At 42.1% G+C, this 19269-nt stretch overlaps 1 pseudogene; it reads left to right on the top strand.

The window, feature by feature from the left end:
- Positions 1 to 19269, top strand: part of LOC137635575 (tRNA (uracil-5-)-methyltransferase homolog A-like) — a 59362-nt pseudogene that overhangs the window by 8370 nt on the left and 31723 nt on the right.

The raw sequence follows: 19269 nt of genomic DNA, 5'->3' as shown, positions 1-19269 counted from the left end.
CGTCTGTTCGTGCCAGTTGTTCGCCTAGTCTGGGACCTCTTACAAGCTCCCAAGCCCAGGGGAGAAGTAATGTCGAAGGACTTATGGGATCAGCAGGCCTTGATCGACGAACAGACGTTTTTTTCCCTCCGTGGTTTCGGGTGTATCTACACACGTTGCCGACGTGATCACCCCACCCACACAAAGACGAGAGAGCCCTTTCTTTCCTCGTCTGCGGTAGAGGTTTCTCGCAGAAACCATGGACCAATCTTGCAGCTTTTAAGTGCAAGTCGGTCCCTTCCGCACAAGTCCAACTCCTAGGTGTAGCCATTAGCACTGGGTCAGTTCGGACTTGCTGCAGTACGACAACTGCACACCTCCCAGAGAGGCAAGGTGGTATCGCAACAGGCAGTAGCTCCGTCTGTTGCCGCACCAGCTGTTTTAGACCCTCAGTCTCAACGGACAGTAGCTCCGTTTGTTGTTGTCTTTCTTAAACTCTAGTGGTCTTTGCTGCAGTCAATGCAGTCTCAGCTTGCGGTGTTGATGCAGGAGTTTCAGGCAGAGGAGGTTAATACACCTCCTCCTGCGAACGCTCCTCCTCCTCTGCGCAGTACAATCTGCCAGACGTATGAGGTTGAGGTTCCTCAGGCTACCTCCATGCGTGAGCTGCCGCGTTGGGAGTTGCCAGTTACCAGTGTTGTGCAGCAACCTCCACCTTCCTTAAGGCAACCTCAACAATGGGAACAGGAGTCTTATGCCTTACATCCTCCTCTTCCTTTGAGGCAAGAGTTTCTTGCAGTTAGACCATCTTCGAGGCAACAACCTCTTGAGGTACGACAACCTCTACCATCCTTGAGGCAGCCACCTCAGCTCTCGCAGCTGCTACCTCAACTTTCCTCAAGGCGAGAGCCTCAACTCTTGAGGCTAGCACCTCAAGAACCTCAACTCGTGAGACAGGAACTGCGTTCTGCGCAGCCGCTACCTCAACTCTCGCAGCTCACACCTCAAGAACCTCAACTCGTGAGACAGGAACCTGCTACTGCGCATCCACCTCAACCCTTGAGGCAAGCGCAACTCTTGAGGCAGGAACCTCATGCTATGAGTTAGCCACCTCAACGCATGCATCTGCCACTTTCTCCTCAGCTTGAGCCTCTTCCCATTCAACTTTGAAATAACAAATGACAATAATAACACCTCATTACTTTCATAACTTGCATTTGTAAAACATATACATGTATGCCTACACAAACATTATGATAATGGAGGTTATTCGTATTACTTAAAAAAAAAAAAAAAAAAAAAAAAAAAATATATATATGTATTCCTTGCAATATATTTTTAACAAAATCGCAAAAATATGGCAAAAATATCTTCAAAACAAAAATGAATCATGAGTTATGAATATAATGTAAATATTATGTTGATATTAAAACCCCATGCAAGCATGCATGAAGTAATGCAGTGTTGCCAACAGGGCGAGTTTCCCTTTCCTGAGGTGAAGTAGATTATAGTACGTATTTTTAGTGCAGCTTAATTCTACGATTATCATGCCGGCTATCAAATTCATCAACAAAACAGTCTAAATCAATTCCCTCGGCACGTGCACTTTCAATGGACAGTAATGCGATATTACTCATTCTAGCACTGGTCATGGAATTTCTGAGAAATGTTACCCGCCATGCAACATGCTCTGCTTACCTTACAGCATGCTCTACATACAGCATGCTCTGCATACCTTACCGCATGCTTCTCAGTCACACATCTTTGGTTGTTGCCAACTCACTAGACTGTCAAGCAGTTTCATAACGTTGCCTTCTAGTCTGCTGCTTTTGCACCAGTGAAACCCTCACTGAGAGAACTTAGCTTTTCTCGGATATGGTCCCTGTAGATGAGAAAGTGCTTTTCTCCCTCCTTCTGATATTCCCTTGAGGACTCTGTCATTTGGAGAGGAGCCTTTAGCTGCGTAGCCTCCTATGGACTTTTATTTAAGCATAACATGCTTCCAGGGAAGGTAATGGTTCCACTTCAGTCGCTAACCCCGTCTGTTACCACACCTGCTCCCATAGACCTTGAGCTGTGTTGCAAGACATGCAGTCCAAGCTTAGTCCTTGTTAGAGGATTTTTTGTTTACGGAGTCAGTGTGTCACTGGGAAGACGTTCAACAACCAGCAGAAGTGACTTGTTGTGACGCAGTGCGGCAACCTCAGCAACCCGATAAGGAGTTGTCTGTACGACCCAGACAGTCTAGACAGCTTCGGGTTGTCACTGTACTTCCTCGCTTCCCCATGGTTGACAGTTCACAGACTGTGCAGCAGTACCATGATCTTGTGTCCGGCTCCGTCAGACGACTGGCTTTTAAGAGCTCCCACAAGTCGTCGCTGTCTGGAGATTCTCAGATGGACTATGGATCTGACCAAGGAACTGGGCCTCCTGGTCAATTTTGAGGAGTCCCAGCTCGTCCCATCCCAGACCATTGTCTACCTGGGTATGGATCTTCAGAGTCGAGCTTTTCGGGCTTTTCCGTCGGCCCCAAGGATCTTCCAAGCCCTAGAATGCATACAGAGCATGCTGAGAAGGAACCGATGCTCAGTCAGGTAGTGGATGAGTCTAACAGGGACACTTTCATCGCTGACCCTGTTCATCGTGTTAGGGAGACTCCACCTCCGCCCCCTTCAGTATCATCTAGCTGCTCACTGGATAAAGGACATGACGCTAGAGACGGTCTCAGTTCCTGTTTCCGAAGAGAGGAGGTCTACTCTCGCGTGGTGTAAGAACAGCTTTCTTCTCAAGGAAGTCTACCTTTGGCTGTTCAGAAACCCGACCGCCGTCTCCTCTCGGACGCATCAGACACGGGCTGGGGTGCGACTTTGGACGGACAGGAATGCTCGGGAACATGGAATCAGGAGCAAAGGACACTTCACATCAATTGCAAGGAGTTGTTGGCGGTTCTTCTGGCCTTGATAAACTTCAAGTCCCTCCAGCTTAACAAGGTGGTGGAGGTGGACTCTGACAACACCACAGCCCTGGCTTACATCTCCAAGCAGGGAGGGACTCTTTCGTGGAAGTTGTTCTAGATCGCAAGGGACCTCTTCATCTGGTCAAAAGATCGAAAGCTCACGCTGGTAACGAGGTTCATTCAGGGCGGTATGAATGTCATGGCAGATCGCCTCAGCCGGAAGGGTCAGGTCATCCCCACAGAGTGGACCCTTCACAAGAATGTTTGCAGCAGACTTTGGGCCCTGTGGGGTCAGCCAACCATAGATCTGTTCGCTACCTCGATAACCTAGAGACTCCTGTTTTATTGTTCTCCGATTCCAGACCCAGCAGCAGTTCACATGGATGCTTTTCTGCTGGACTGGTCCCATCTCGACCTGTATGCATTCCCGCCGTTCAAGGTTGTCAACAGGGTACTTCAGAAGTTCTCCTCTCGCAAAGGGACACGGCTGACGTTGGTTGGCTCCGCTCTGGCCCGCGAGAGAATGGTTCATAGAGGTACTGCAATGGCTGGTCGACATTCCCAGGACTCTTCCTCTAGGAGTGAACCTTCTACGTCAACCTCACGTAAAGAAGGTACACCCAAACCTCCACGCTCTTCGTCTGACTGCCTTCAGACTTTCGAAAGACTCTCAAGAGCTAGGGGCTTTTCGAAGGAGGCAGCCAGAGCGATTGCCAGAGCAAGGAGAACATCCACTCTCAGAGTCTATCAGTCTCAAGGGGAAGTCTTCCGAAGCTGGTACAAGACCGATGCAGTTTCCTCAACCAGTACCACTGTAACCCAGATTGCTGACTTCCTGTTACATCTAAGGAAAGTAAGATCCCTTTCAGCTCCTATGATCAAGGGTTACAGAAGTATGTTGGCAGCGGTTTTCCGCCACAGAGGCTTGGATCTTTCCACCAACAAAGATCTACAGGACCTCCCTAGGTCTTTTGAGACCTCAAAGGAACGTCGGTTGTCCACTCCAGGCTGGAATCTAGACGTGGTCCTAAGGTTCCTTATGTCATCAAGATTTGAACCTCTCCAATCAGCCTCTTTTTAGGATCTCACATTAAAAACTCTTTCCCTCGTGTGCTTGACAACAGCTAAAAGAGTAAGTGAGATCCACGCCTTCAGCAGGATCATAGTTTTCACATCTGAAACCGCTACATGTTCCTTGCAGCTCGGTTTTTGCTAAACGAGCTTCCTTCACGTCCTTGGCCTAAGTCGTTCGAGATCCCAAGCCTGTCCAACTTGGTGGGGAATGAACTGGAGAGAGTACTTTGCCCAGTTAGAGCTCTTAGGTACTATCTAAAAAGGTCTTAACCTTTACGAGGACAATCAGAAGCCTTATGGTGTGCTATCAAGAAGCCTTCTTTTCCAAGGTCTAAGAACTCAGTTTCTTACTATTCAGGCTTCTGATTAGGGAAGCACATTCTCATCTGAAGGAAGAAGACCTTGCTTTGCTGAAGGTAAGGACACATGAAGTGAGAGCTGTGGCTACTTCAGTGGCCTTCAAACAGAACCGTTCTCTGCAGAGTGTTATGGATGCAACCTATTGGAGAAGCAAGTCAGTGTTCGCATCATTCTATCTCAAAGATGTCCAGTCTCTTTACGAGTACTGCTACACCCTGGGACCATTCGTAGCAACGAATGCAGTAGTAGGCGGGGGCTCAGCCACTACATTCCCATAATCCCATAACCTTTTAACCTTTCTCTTGAATACTTTTTATGGGTTGTACGGTCGGCTAAGAAGCCTTCCACATCCTTGTTGATTTGGCGGGTGGTCAATTCTTTCTTGAGAAGCGCCGAGGTTAAAGGTTGTGATGAGGTCCTTTAGTATGGGTTGCAGCCCTTGATACTTCAGCACCTTAGAGTTGTTCAGCCTCCTAAGAGGAACGCTGCGCTCAGTAAGGAAGACGAACTTATTTAAGGCAGAGTAATGGCTCAAGTCGACTTCCTTACCAGGTACTTATAATTTCATCGTTATTTTGAATAACTGATAATATGAAATACGGGATACTTAGCTTCTTGATATACATGTACACTGGTTTTCACCCACCTCCCTGGGTGTGAATCAGCTACATGATTATCGGGTAAGATTAATATTGAAAAATGTTATTTTCATTAGTAAAATAAATTTTTGAATATACTTACCCGATAATCATGATTTAATTGACCCACCCTTCCTCCCCATAGAACCAGTGGACCGAGGAAAAATTGAGGTGGTGTCAACAAGAAGTACTGCAGTACCTGGCCACAGGTGGCGCTTGTGAGTACACCCCCCTCTTGTATAGCGATCGCTGGCGTATCCCTTCCGTAGAATTCTGTCGGGCAACGGAGTTGACAGCTACATGATTATCGGGTAAGTATATTCAAAAATTTATTTTACTAATGAAAATAACATTTTCTTGCAAACAGTACTGGACTATAACTTGACCTTTGCTTGCAAACAGTATTGGACCATAACTTGACTTTTTCTTGCAAGCAGTATTGGACTATGATTTGACCTTTGCTTGCAAACAGTATTAAACTATAGTTTGACCTTTGCCTGCAAACAGTATTAAACTATAGTTTGACCTTTGCCTGCAAACAGTATTAAACTATAGTTTGACCTTTGCCTGCAAACAGTATTAAACTATAGTTTGACCTTTGCCTGCAAACAGTATTAAACTATAGTTTGACCTTTGCCTGCAAACAGTACTCGACTATAATTAGACTTTTTGCTCTCAAACAATGTTAACAATCGTTTCATCTTTCCAGCAACTGAAGAAACTTCTGAAGGAGACCTTGCAGCTCAAGGCGCACAAGATCAAGCCGGCCGGCTCCAACAAAGACTGAGCCTACGTGACTTTCCGCGACGAGAAGTCCAGGACCAAGGCTCTGACTGTGCTGGACAAGTTCAAGTGGAAGAAATGCGTCCTCTCGTGTTCGGTGAGTCTTATAATGAGTAGAAAGAGTACAGTAATCGTAGATTTCAGACCTCTGGCAATGAAGATTGTCAATGCTTTACTGTACTCAAGTCTACGGACCAGGATTTCGTCTTTTCGTATTGGCTGTGAGTATACATTACTGCATGATAATAAGTCTTCGATCCAAGGTTTCCTCTTTTGTATGTTGGCCGTGAATAAGTCTATTACATAATAAAAATATTAACCCTTTTACCCCCAGGCTATTTGGAACTTTCCAACCCTTAACCCCCAGGGGCTATTTTTTTTTAAGCACATTTTGCAGTATATTTTTTTTTTTAAATTGCTCTAACAGCCTTAATTTTTGTCATGGAGAGGTCAGGTTGGTCTCATTCTCTTGGAAAATGCCTGAATTTTCTCAAAAAATTATCAAAAATATGCAAAAAAAAAAAAAAAAAAAAAGTAAATAGCAGTTTTTGCAAGAACGTACCGGTACGTCCATGGGGGTAAAGGGATGGGTTTTGTGAAACGTACCAGTACGTCCTTTGGGGGTAAAGGGTTAACCAGAATTATGATCTTCATCTGGATCACCTAAAAAATGTAAGGGGTTCTTCTGGGGCATAATGCCAATCCGTTGTTGCAATTTGATGAAAATCCAGCACGAAATTTAACGTAATCCCACACACAGATACGCGTAAAAAAGTAGTCGGGTAAATCCAGGTGAAAATATAACCTCGCTGGTAATAACGATGTTTATGTATATTACTGTAATATGTGGATGTGTATGTGAAGACTCAGCTGATCATTTTTTATTTATATGTTCATATAGGAATGTTGCAATGCACTCCCTGCTTATGCAGGCAATGCGCATTGCTATGTGGCCGAAGGGGCTTTCATGTTGTTGGTGGTTCTAGCTTTATTTATTTTGAGGAATGGTTAAAACTGTAGAGTATTTTGGAATTTATTCCCGATGCTGTAACCAATTTGTGAAATGTGCTTCCTAATTGTACAATTATTATTGTTATTATTATTATTACTCTCTAAGGTACAACCCTAGTTGGAAAAGCAGAATGCTATAAGCCCAGGGGCTCCAACAGGGAAAATATCCCCATGAGGAAAGGAAACAAAGAAAAATAAAATATCTTAAGAAGAGTAACAACATTAAAATAAATATCTCTTATATAAACTATACAAACTTTAACAAAAGAGGAAAAGAAATAGGACAGAATAGCATGCCCGGGTGTACCCTCAAGCAAGAGGACTCTAATGCAAGACAGTAGAAGACCACGGTACAAAGGCTGTGGCACTACCCAAGACTAGAGAACAATGGTTTGATTTTGGAGTGTCCTTCAGACTCGTTTTAATCTCAATGCTGGTGCTGTAAACTATAGGAATCTTACAGGTTTCCCTTATTTGTTGTACAGTACATATTCTTGTCATGGTATTAAAGTTCTTACAGGTCTCCTGTATTTATTGTATATATTCTTGATTCTTTACTGTCTTAATTTACGTCTTGCTAAAATAGTAATTAATTCATCTATCATAGATATTTAATCCAATACATTTAGAAATAAAAAAAAAAAAAACTGTACATGGAGATTTCAATTGAAATCATTTATATAAATGATTTATTAAGTTTTTTCTTCCAGATCGCAAAACCCGTGGAAGACCCGGTTCAGGCCAAACGAGCCGCCGACTCCAAGCTCCTGGAGGGAGTCAACCCGGACGCCAAAATTCCAATTAACGAACGGGTGGTGAAGAGCGTGACGCCGTTCGCTCACTTCACGTACGAAGATCAGGTAATGTTGGCTTTTCTCGAAGTTATTGAGTCCTTAACAATTTGATGGTGTAGAGATTTACTTAGGTGATATGTTAGGTAATGGATGCAAAGTCTGTTTTCTTTCAAAGTTTATTAATGTTTTTATTACCAGCTAAGCTACAACCCTAGTTGGAAAAGAAGGATGATTACCAAAGGGTTCCAACAGGGTGAAATTACCCAGTGAGGAAAGTAAGTAAAGATATGAATAAACTAAAAGAGAAGTAATGAATAATTAAAATGTTTTGAGATCGGTAACGTATAAAAATAGATCTTTCTTGTATAAACTATAAAGAAAGCTTTAAGTCAGTCTATTCAACATAAATAAGTAGATACATTCTTTTCTGTCGTGTATAAACTATAAAGACAGCCTTAAGTCAGTCTATTCGATATGAATAAGTAGATACATTCTTTGCAATTGTGGTTCCACTAATTTAACATCCTGATTAGGAAGATCATTCCACATACTTTTACTGAAGATAGGAAAAGAATATTTGTTATTGTATTTTATGACAAGAAGAGTTGTGAGATATCACACCATTGTTATGCTTAGGGATTCATTGCTATTAGGTCTTTGGATTAATTTGATGCAGTGATATTGAAAGATAAACTAATAGGAATGGCGAAAGGATTGTGAATTGCTAGGTTGGGCAAGACATTGGCTACCTATTGTAGGACTTTGAAGACTGATCAGGCAGTTTTGAAGTTGATTCTCTATAGGGACAAGTTTTTCTTTAGCTTCCACAGACGCTGATTAATCTGAGAAAGTTTTAGGAGTTTTTGAAGACTGACCATGTAATTTGATGTTGATTCTCTAAAGATCATGTTATAAGATAACCACTATTAAGACTCTCAGCATGTTCACTTGACATTTTCTTGTACACATCGAAGACCACATCAATTTTCATGCTTCTTTTCTTTAGTGAAACATCTGTGAAAATAATCGGACGCCTTCGAATGTGGTATTTTCATTATTTAGTTTCGAAATTAGTGTAATGCCATTGCGTCTCTTAACATCTCACTGGGTTCAAGGTCCTTTTTTTTTTCAGTAGATGACCCACGGCATTTCAATAGTTTTGCAAGTACAGCCTTGTTTTTTCTTCATAGACCCATTAACTTGAGTGGCTGACCAGAAACCTGATGCATATCTAAGACTGTTCAAAGAAATTAGCATTGTATTGCGAAACACCTTTCTCTATCTGCTATGTAAACTATCTCCTGGTGATCATTCCTGAAGTGTTTCCACTTTATTGATCCAAAACTTATTAGTTTAAGCTTCAGAAGCTTTCTCCTGTTTGTAGTTCTCATTTGGGGTAAATGTGATCGACTTCTTTCTGATGAGCTGAGAGTAAGTTGGTACACATATCAGGAGAGGCGATAATACCTGTGGATAGGTGAACAGGTGTTGAGGTTTCCTGCAAGGGGTTTGTCCAACTATTTTCAAGTATAGTTGACCTCCTCAGGAAGGGTTTTGTCCAACTATTTTCAAGTATAGTTGACCTTCTCAGGAAGGGTTTTGTCCAACTATTTTCAAGTATTGTTGACCTTCTCAGGAAGGGTTTTGTCCAACTATTTTCAAGTATTGTTGACCTTCTCAGGAAGGGTTTTGTCCAACTATTTTCAAGTATTGTTGACCTTCTCAGGAAGGGTTTTGTCCAACTATTTTCAAGTATTGTTGACCTTCTCAGGAAGGGTTTTGTCCAACTATTTTCAAGTATTGTTGACCTTCTCAGGAAGGGTTTTGTCCAACTATTTTCAAGTATTGTTGACCTTCTCAGGAAGGGTTTTGTCCAACTATTTTCAAGTATTGTTGACCTTCTCAGGAAGGGTTTTGTCCAACTATTTTCAAGTATTGTTGACCTTCTCAGGAAGGGTTTTGTCCAACTATTTTCAAGTATTGTTGACCTTCTCAGGAAGGGTTTTGTCCAACTATTTTCAAGTATAGTTGACCTTCTCAGGAATGGTTTTGTCCAACTATTTTCAAGTATAGTTGACCTTCTCAGGAATAGTTTTGTCCAACTATTTTCAAGTATAGTTGACCTTCTCAGGAAGGGTTTTGTCCAACTATTTTCAAGTATTGTTGACCTTCTCAGGAAGGGTTTTGTCCAACTATTTTCAAGTATTGTTGACCTTCTCAGGAAGGGTTTTGTCCAACTATTTTCAAGTATTGTTGACCTTCTCAGGAAGGGTTTTGTCCAACTATTTTCAAGTACAGTAGATTAATAAGAGTGGCAACATCGGACTCGTCTCGACGCGTGACTGTAATATCTGGATGGGCGAATCCTCTACAGTGGGAAGTGATCGGTTCTCGTAGCTGTTTCGATACTGTTGCTTGTTGCTTTCCTGTTAGTTAATGGCGCGCCACTGTTCTTGATTTTAAGCTCAGGAAAGTTTTTTTTTTTAGTTTATATATGAAAGATCTATTTCTATGTTGTTACAGTACAGTTTTTATAGTTTTATTTCAATTGTTCACTACTTCTGTTGTAGTTTATTTACTTTCCTCGCTGGGCTATTTTTCCCTGTTAAGCCTTTGGGCTTATTCATCACATACATCAATAGTTGAAGGTTTGTACTATTTTAATAATGGAAGGAAAAGAAAATGGAAATATTTAGATTGTTTAAAGATTTTATGGTAAATGTCAATGTGAACCAAGCTTCTAGAGAAGTAATATGAGGTACAGGCGAGTATAGAAATAAGAAATTTCATTAAAATTCAATTTTTAATTGAAAAAATATCATACTGAAAAACTGAAGATGCATATGTGGCTTATTTTAACGTGCCGCTATTTTAACATAGTGTTTTTCTACTTAAGATTAATAAACTAAAGATATTAAGCTTTGAAATGACACCGTTAAAAGTTCATTTAATCTCTGTGATGGGTAAATTATAAGTATTCCCATATGTGTAATTTGTTTGTTTATATGTTTCCATTGAGAAGCTCAGTGACCACCGAAATCTACGAGTCCCAAGCTTTCTGGACTTAACGTACTCTGTCGGTTTGTTTATTAGATAATGTGTTAAACCATAAATTTGTTTTCTTATTTACACCGGGAACTTGTTTTCTTATTTACACCGGAAACTTGTTTTTGTATTTACACCGGAAACTTGTTTTCTTATTTACACCTGTTCAAGTGTAGACTATTCTCTCAGCAAGAAGTGGTTCGGTCCATGTTTGTTAATTATCACAGAATGGTTCAAGAGATTGTCCCAATTTGATAAAATAAAATGACTGTATAGTACTTCGACACTCCTTGAATTTCTGTACAATTACAGAAACTAGGATGGGATTAAAGAATTTAGACTTCAAACCAAGGACTGTGTCTTCTTCAATTGCACAAAAAATAGGCTTATTGAGAAAGTCTTTCAAGATTTTCGGTGATCAATCTATTCTGAAGAAGTGTTTTAATTCTTTCATTCTACCTTGTTTTGAGTATTGTAATCCTGTCTGGTCTTCAACTGCTGATTCTCATCTTAATTTGTTGGACAGGAATTTAAGGTCTATTGAATTTCTTATTCCTGAAATAGATATTAATCTCTTGACACTGTTGTTCAGTTAGTTCTTTATGCTTGTATAAGATTTTTCATAGTTCTCATTACCCTTTGCATTCAGATCTTGTTTTGTTATTATTATTTACTTATTACCTCTCCTTTTTCCCTTGAAGAAATGGGAATTTGCTTTCCCAACTAAGAACAATTTCCAGCTTTATTAATTTTTCGATGTCACCTTCTAGGCATCAACCCCGAAGACAATTTGCTGACTGTCGGATTCCGAGTTTCCAGTTAGAAGGCCGGGAGCCTAGCTGTCGAACCAGTAGGTCATCTAGTCCACATTCCAAATACTATGAAGAAGGTTGTCGAGGTAGGTCGGATGTTTTGAGTGTTGAGACTCTGTGGTGCCAAGTAGAGATGGTCCGAATGTTTTCATTTACATTTGTAATAGTTGATATTCGCACATGTTTTAAGATTAACATTTGCTTTTGTCTGCGAAATATTTTTATAATATCAAATTCTCCTGCTTCTTTTGAGACCCATTCTGTTATTCTTAATGTCCATCTATTATATGTCATTCTCTTAACCCTTTTACCCCCCAGGCTTTTTGGAAATTTCCAACCCTTAACCCCCATGGGGTTATTTTTTTCAGGCACATTTTGCAGTATATTTGTATATTTTTTTTTTTAGATTGCTCTAACAGCCTTAATTTTTGACATAGAGAGGTCAGGCTGGTCTCATTCTCTTCGAAAATGCCTGAAGTTTCTCAAAAAATTATCAAAAATATGCAAAAAAAAATTTAAATAGCATTTTTTCAATATTTACCTTAGCCGGTGATTATATAGCTGCAACTCTGTTGCCCGACAGACAACTCTACGGTAAAAACTCGCCAGCGATCGCTACACAGGTTGCGGGTGTGCCCAACAGGGCCATCTGTCGTCCAGATACCCAGTACTCAATGTAAACAAAGACTCAATTTTCTCTCTGTCGAGCTATCGACAAGACGTACTTACTCGCTGTTGCTAAACTGGAGTTTTTTCACAACTAATTGGTGAAGTACTTTATCCTAGTTTTGAGCTTTCGCTATGCAGGTGTTTTATCTTCATCTTAAATCTTGAACTCGTTTTGGATAGATTTAATTATGGTGACAAAGAGAGTAAGGACTTTCTTTCACTTTTAAATGGCCGACCCTTCCCTTAGACGGAAGTGTGTTTAGGCTTTTAGTAATTATATCACGTTATAGATTTTCCTCTATATATTTTATATCTCTCCGCCTTTATTAGGCCTCTTCGATTAACTTTCCATTTATTATAAACATATAAAAATAATTTTAATGTTTTGTTTATTTAGACCTTTCCTGAGAGTAGGCGGTCCTAACTTGGAAACCGAAGTTAATCAACGTTGAGCCCTTTATATCGTAATTAGCTTTTAAAGAGCTAAGGATTTAAAACTTTTTAAATGTAATATTTTATGAAAGAATTTCTTTGATAGTCTTCGTACTGTTTTCAAAGATGAACTAACGTTTAGTTTATTTATGCTACGCAGTTGTTGACGTTCAGGACGTTCAACATGCGCTCTATCGTTACGATAGAGAGAGAGTGTATCACGGTTTCACTTTGCAGTAAGAGTAAATCGATTCTGACGTTTTGTTCATTCTTTCTTAGCTTAAATGTTTTAAATTCTATTTTAAAGGAACTTTTTAATTGAAAAACCTTTCAGTTTTTTCCTTTAGTCAAATAACATGTTTTTTTTGACGAAATATTATTGGGCTCTTCTCTTAGGTGCGAAATCAAGAGAGAAAGAGAGAGAGAGATAGAGACGGAGGGAGAGAGAGGAGAGAAAACGTTCCGTTCAAGCGGGTAACGTTGTTCTCGAGTTACTCTCGTCCCTAGTCGCTGTACGGGGAGGAAGGATAAAACGTTTTAGTTTTTTATTCTCGTCCAAAGGCTATGTGCGGTGAGAGATTGAAAACGTAGTTATATGAACTAGTGTTTAGTCTTTTTCCCAGCCACTGATTTTTTTATCTTAAAATATGTTTTCTGATTTTTGCTGGTATTAATGAGCTTGCATTATACGACTGATTTCGCAATTACTACCTTTTAATGAAGGGTAGAATTGTGTGTTTCAGGTAGAAATCAATAAAAGTTTCGATTTCAGTGAAATAAGTGCAAAATAGAAAATCGAAGTGATAAAGTGATATGCGCAAAGTGTTACAGTGTTGCGTCCGAGGGTTCGTCTGTTCGTGCCTGTCGTTCACTTAGTCCGGGACCTCTTACATGCTCCCAAGCCCAGGGGAGAAGTAATGTCAAACGACTTATGGGTTCGAGAGGCCTTGACCAACGAACAGACGTTTTCCCTCTATGGTATCGGGTGTATCTTACCAAGATCTCCCCTACCATAAGACGAGAGAGACGTTGTTTCTCCTCGTCATCCGAAGGCTTTTCGCATAAGAAACCTGTCACAAGGTTTCGAAGCCCTTAAGCGAAAGTCAGTCCTTTCAGGACAGGTCCAGCGTCCTGGTTACAACCATTAGGACAGCTCTGACCCTATGCAGTCATCGGATAACTGCTCGCCGCCTAACAAAAGCGTAACACAGACTCCGAGAGTCTTTTTTTGTAGGCAAAGTGTTGCGGTCACAGACGTTACCCTCGTCTCTTACCACAACCATTTCCGTTGATCCTTAATGGGTTGTATGGCAAGACATGCAGTATATGCTTGCCTCCCTTATAGAAGACTATTCTGCTGATTAGTCCGTTGAGTCTAGCCGTTTATCTCATCGATATCCTGGCTTTCAGCCAACCTAACGTTCCTTTGTGCTTACTGTTGACGTTGGCGTAGCTTAGTCACGTCAGTCAGGTTGTTTAGAACCACACTCGATGCGGTCTCGTGTGGTTTTTCAGCCGCATTTGGACGTTAGGCCACTTGCTGATGCTCCTGTTGACGTTCAAGACGTTCACTAACAATCGGAGTTGACTTGTTTTGACGCTGTGCGTCAACCTCCGCATTCTAGAGTTGTTTTGACTGCTCAGTCTAGGCAGTCAAAGCAGTCTCGAGTGGACGCTGTGCGTCCTCACGCACCTGTTGTGGTTGACAGTTCAGTTGTTGACAGTTCACAGACTGTCAAGCAATTACATGACGTTGCGTTCTGGTCCGCTACTAATGCACCAGTGAGTGTGGACTCTGCTTGTAAAGCATTGCCACCACGGTAGGTCTCTCCCTTGCTTGAGACTCGGCTTTTATCGGACAAGGTTCCTGTAGATGAGGAAGTTGCTGTTCTCCCTCCTACTGATATTCCCTTGAGGACTCTGTCAGATGGAGAGGAGCCTAAAGCTGCTTAGCCTCCTATGGACTTTAATTAAATCATGATGATTTTTTTTAAGGATCTTTGTCCGGATCTTTTTGTAACTGCTGCTCCTCGTTCGCCTAAACGTCAGAGCTTACACTAGGCCTAGCTACTTCGAAGCCGTTGTTTTTAAGCTAGTGCTCTCTCGCTCTCCTAGAGAGCTTTACGTTGGCTAGGCGACTGGTTTTTCACCAGGAGGAGTTTGGGGGATACAGCCTTTGCTTTCCCTTCTTTTAAACTGGTTTATAGAGCGAGAGTCTGATATGACACGAGAGAAGTTCTCGGCTTGGGAGTTCATGCCTCTGCCCAGATAGACTTCTCAATTCTCGTAGACTCTCCCTGGCGCCTGGCCAGGAGACGCTCCAAGTTGTTTACAGGTCAACTTCACAGCTGTTTTCGAGCCTTTGAAGTTTTGCTGTACAATTATGTCACGCATAACAAGGCTTTCAGGGATGGTAAACGGTACCGCCTCAGTCGCTAACCCCGTCTGTTGCCACACCTGCTCCCGTAGACCCTAAATGGGCTTTGCTGCAAGACATGCAGTCCAAGCTTGCGTCCTTGATAGAGGACTTTAATGCGGAGAAGGTTGCTCCGAACCTTCTGGCCAACAACCTTCCAACCGGTCGGTTGTGCGCCCTGTTGACGCTGAGGTAACCTACTCGCGTCTGCCAGTTGAGGTGGTTCCTCCACCGATGCGACCCAGTGTGGGTTGCCAGCCGCACGTTGACGTTAAGCGACGCTCGGAGGTGGTTGTTGACGTTCAGGACGTTCAACAACCAGCAGAGGTGACTTGTTTTGACGCAGTGCGTCAACCTCAGCAACCCGGTAGGGTGTTGACTGCACAACCCAGACGGTCTAGACAGTCTCGGGTTGACGCTGTGCTTCCTCGCGCACCCATGGTTGTTGACAGTTCACAGACTGTGCAGCAGTTCCATGATATTGCGTCCGGCTCCGTCACGCATCCACCAGTGCGACCGGACTCAGCGAGCCAGACGTTGCCCACTCCGTTGCCGTTTCCTCATCAGTTTTCGGATGAGGAACCCTCTGATGAGGACGTTGCTGAACAACAAGACGATCAGCCCCCAGAATAGATCAAGCCCTGCTATCCATCCAGAAGATGCTGAAGAAGGAACGCTGCTCAGTCAGGCTGTGGATGAGTCTGGTAGGGACGCTGTCATCCGTGGAACAATTTGTGTCACTAGGAAGACTACACCTCCGTCCTCTTCAATACCATCTAGCTTTTCACTGGAAAAAGGACAAGACGCTAGAAGCGGTCTCGATCCCGGTTTCCGAAAAGATAAAGTCTTGTCTGACTTGGTGGAAGGACAATATCAACCTAAGAGAGGGTCTTCCCCTGGCTGTTCAGACTCCCAACCACGTTCTCTTCTCGGACGCATCGGACGTGGGCTGGGGCGCGACACTAGACGGTCGGGAATGCTCAGGACTGTGGAACTCGAGTCAGAGGAGCATGCATATCAACTGCAAGGAGCTGTTGGCAGTACATCTGGCCTTGAAAAGCTTCAAGTCTCTCCTTCGAGGCAAAGTGGTGGAAGTTAACTCGGACATCACCACGGCCTTGGCGTACATCTCCAAACAAGGAGGTACCCACTCACTGACGTTGTACGAGATCACAAGGGACCTGTTCATCTGGTCAAAAGGTCAAGACATCTCCCTAGTAACGAGGTTCATCCAAGGCGACTTGAACGTCATAGCAGATTGTCTCAGTCGGAAAGGGCAAGTAATTCCAACAGAATGGACCCTCCACAAGGATGTGTGCAAGAGACTTTGGGCCACTTGGGGTAAAACCATCCATAGATCTCTTTGCAACCTCGCTGACCAAGAGGCTTCCAATCTATTGCTCTCCAGTCCCGGACCCAGCAGCAATACATATAGATGCTTTCCTCCTAGATTGGTCACATCTGGATCTCTACGCATTCCCACCGTTCAAGATTGTCAACAAGGTACTGCAGAAGTTCGCCTCTCACGAAGGGACAAGGTTGACGTTAGTTGCTTCCCTCTAGCCCGCGAGAGAATGGTTCACCGAGATACTTTGATGGTTAGTAGACGTTCCCAGTAGTCTTCCTCTAAGGGTAGACCTACGTCAGCCACACGTAAAGAAGGTACTCCAAAGCCTCCACGCTCTTCGTCTGACTGCCTTCAGACTATCGAAAGACTCTCGAGAGCTAGAGGCTTTTCGAAGGAAGCAGCCAGTGCGATTGCTAGAGCAAGGAGAGCTTCTTCCATTAGAGTCTACCAATCGAAGTGGGAAGTCTTCCGAGACTGGTGCAAGTCAGTTTCTGTATCCTCGACCAGTACCTCTGTAGCTCAAATAGCTGTTTTTCTCTTATACCTGAGAAAAGGACGATCCCTTTCAGCTCCCACTATCAAGGGCTACAGAAGCATGTTGGCATCGGTCTTCCGGCATAGAGGCTTAGATCTTTCCAAACATAAAGATCTGCAAGACCTCCTTAAGTCTTTTGAGACCACCAAGGAGCGTCGTTTGGCTACCCCTGGATGGAATTTAGACGTGGTACTAAGATTCTTCATATCAGATAGGTTGGAGCCGTTACAATCAGCCTCCCTGAAAGATCTCACTCTTAAGACTTTTCCTGGTATGCTTAGCCTCGGCTAAAAGAGTCAGTGAGATTCATGCCTTCAGCAAGAACATAGGATTTTCGTCAGAAAAAGCCACTTGTTCGCTACAACTTTGTTTTCTAGCCAAAAATGAGCTGCCTTCTCGGCCTTGGCCTAAATCTTTCGATATCCCCAGCTTATCGGAGATTGTAGGCAATGAACTAGAAAGAGTCTTATGCCCTGTTAGAGCTCTTAAGTTCTATTTAAAGCGTACTAAACCTTCACAAGGCCAATCTGAAGCTTTATGGTGTTCAGTTAAGAAACCATCCTTGCCTTTGTCAAAGAATGCTTGGTCAGACTTTATCAGATTGTTAATACGAGAAGCTCATTCACATCTGAGTGAGGAAGACCGAACTTTGCTTAAGGTGAAGACGCACGAAGTTAGAGCTGTAACAACTTCCGTGGCCTTTAAGCAAAATATATCTCTGCAAAGTATAATGGACGCAACCTATTAGAGAAGCAAGTCAGTGTTCGCGTCATTTTACTTGAAAGATGTCCAGTCTCTTTACAAGAACTGCTACACACTGGGACCATTCGTAGCAGCGAGTGCAGTAGTGGGTGAGGGCTCAACCACTACAATTCCCTAATTCCATACCCTTTTAATCTTTCTCTTGAAATGTTTTTATTGTTGTTTTTTGGGTTGTCCGGAAGGCTAAGAAGCCTTTCGCATCCTGGTTGATTTGGCGGGTGGTCAAAGTCATTTCTTGAGAGCGCCTAGATTAGGGGTTTTGATGAGGTCCTGTTGTATGGGTTGCAACCCTTGATACTTCAGCTCCTAGGGGTCGATCAGCATCCTAAGAGGATCGCGAGGCTCCGTAAGGAAGACGTACTTAAAAGGCAGAGAAATTGTTCAAGTCGACTTCCTTACCAGGTACCTATTTATTTTGTTTTTGTTATTTTGATAACTTCTAAAATGAAATAAAAACTCTTAGCTCATAAAAGTGTAAACATATATTGCTGGTCTCTACCCACCCCCCTGGGTGTGAATCAGCTATATAATCACCGGCTAAGTTAAATATTGAAAAATGTTATTTTGATAATAAAATAAATTTTTGAATATACTTACCCGGTGATTATAAATTAAAGGACCCTCCCTTCCTCCCCAATAGAGACGCAGTGGGACGAGGAGAAAATTGAGTCTTTGTTTACATTGAGTACTGGGTATCTGGACGACAGATGGCGCTGTTGGGCACACCCGCAACCTGTGTAGCGATCGCTGGCGAGTTTTTACCGTAGAGTTGTCTGTCGGGCAACAGAGTTGCAGCTATATAATCACCGGGTAAGTATATTCAAAAATTTATTTTATTATCAAAATAACATTTTTTGCAAGGACGTACCGGTACGTCCATGGGAGTAAAGGGATGGGTTTTGTGAAACGTACCAGTACGTCCTTTGGGGGTAAAAGGGTTAAAATGTCCTGCCCGTGTCCATTTCTTTTTCTTATTAGAATATCCTCTACTTTAGTCTGCTCTCGTATCCATGTTGCTCTTTCTTTATCTCTTTGTGTTATTCCCATCATTATTCTTTCCATAGTTCTTTGAGTTACAACTAGCTTATATTCTAAGGCTTTGGTAAGGCTCCAAGTTTCTGATGCATAAATTAAACAAAATACATAATATACATATATACAGTATATATATTGTTATTAACTACATGTAATTGCATAAGTATATTTATGATATATAACAGTTGAAATTTATTAATTTTAAGTCCATTATAAAAAAAAATTATTTAAGGAAACTAATAAATTTTGATGTGGTAAGTAAAAATAGTAAGAAAACTGAATCGAGAATTGTAGAGTTTAAACAACATGGAAATAATAGATCCATAAATGTGTCTGTGGTTGTCGGTTATCGTTATTCACGAGGGGTTATAGCTACGGGCAAATTACAGCAATTTAAAAAAAGAATGCAGGTTTATTTATCTACTTAGCGGTTGTCAACCATCGCAGTGGGGGCTTGGGTCTTAATGCTCGCAATAGCCAAAAGATTACTTTACCTGTAAATTTAATGATTTCTCTAAGCCCATAAAAAACTGACCAGTGTTTTTCTATGCGATCTCCATTTTATTTAAGATCCTAGTGGTAAGAAGCTACTTGTTTTCAAACTGATGTCTACCCCTTTT

This window comes from Palaemon carinicauda, unplaced genomic scaffold (genome assembly GCF_036898095.1).
Source record: "Palaemon carinicauda isolate YSFRI2023 unplaced genomic scaffold, ASM3689809v2 scaffold142, whole genome shotgun sequence".
Taxonomy (NCBI): domain Eukaryota; kingdom Metazoa; phylum Arthropoda; class Malacostraca; order Decapoda; family Palaemonidae; genus Palaemon; species Palaemon carinicauda.
Note: the sequence above shows the minus strand (reverse complement) of the source record. Positions and strands in the feature narration are given on the sequence as shown.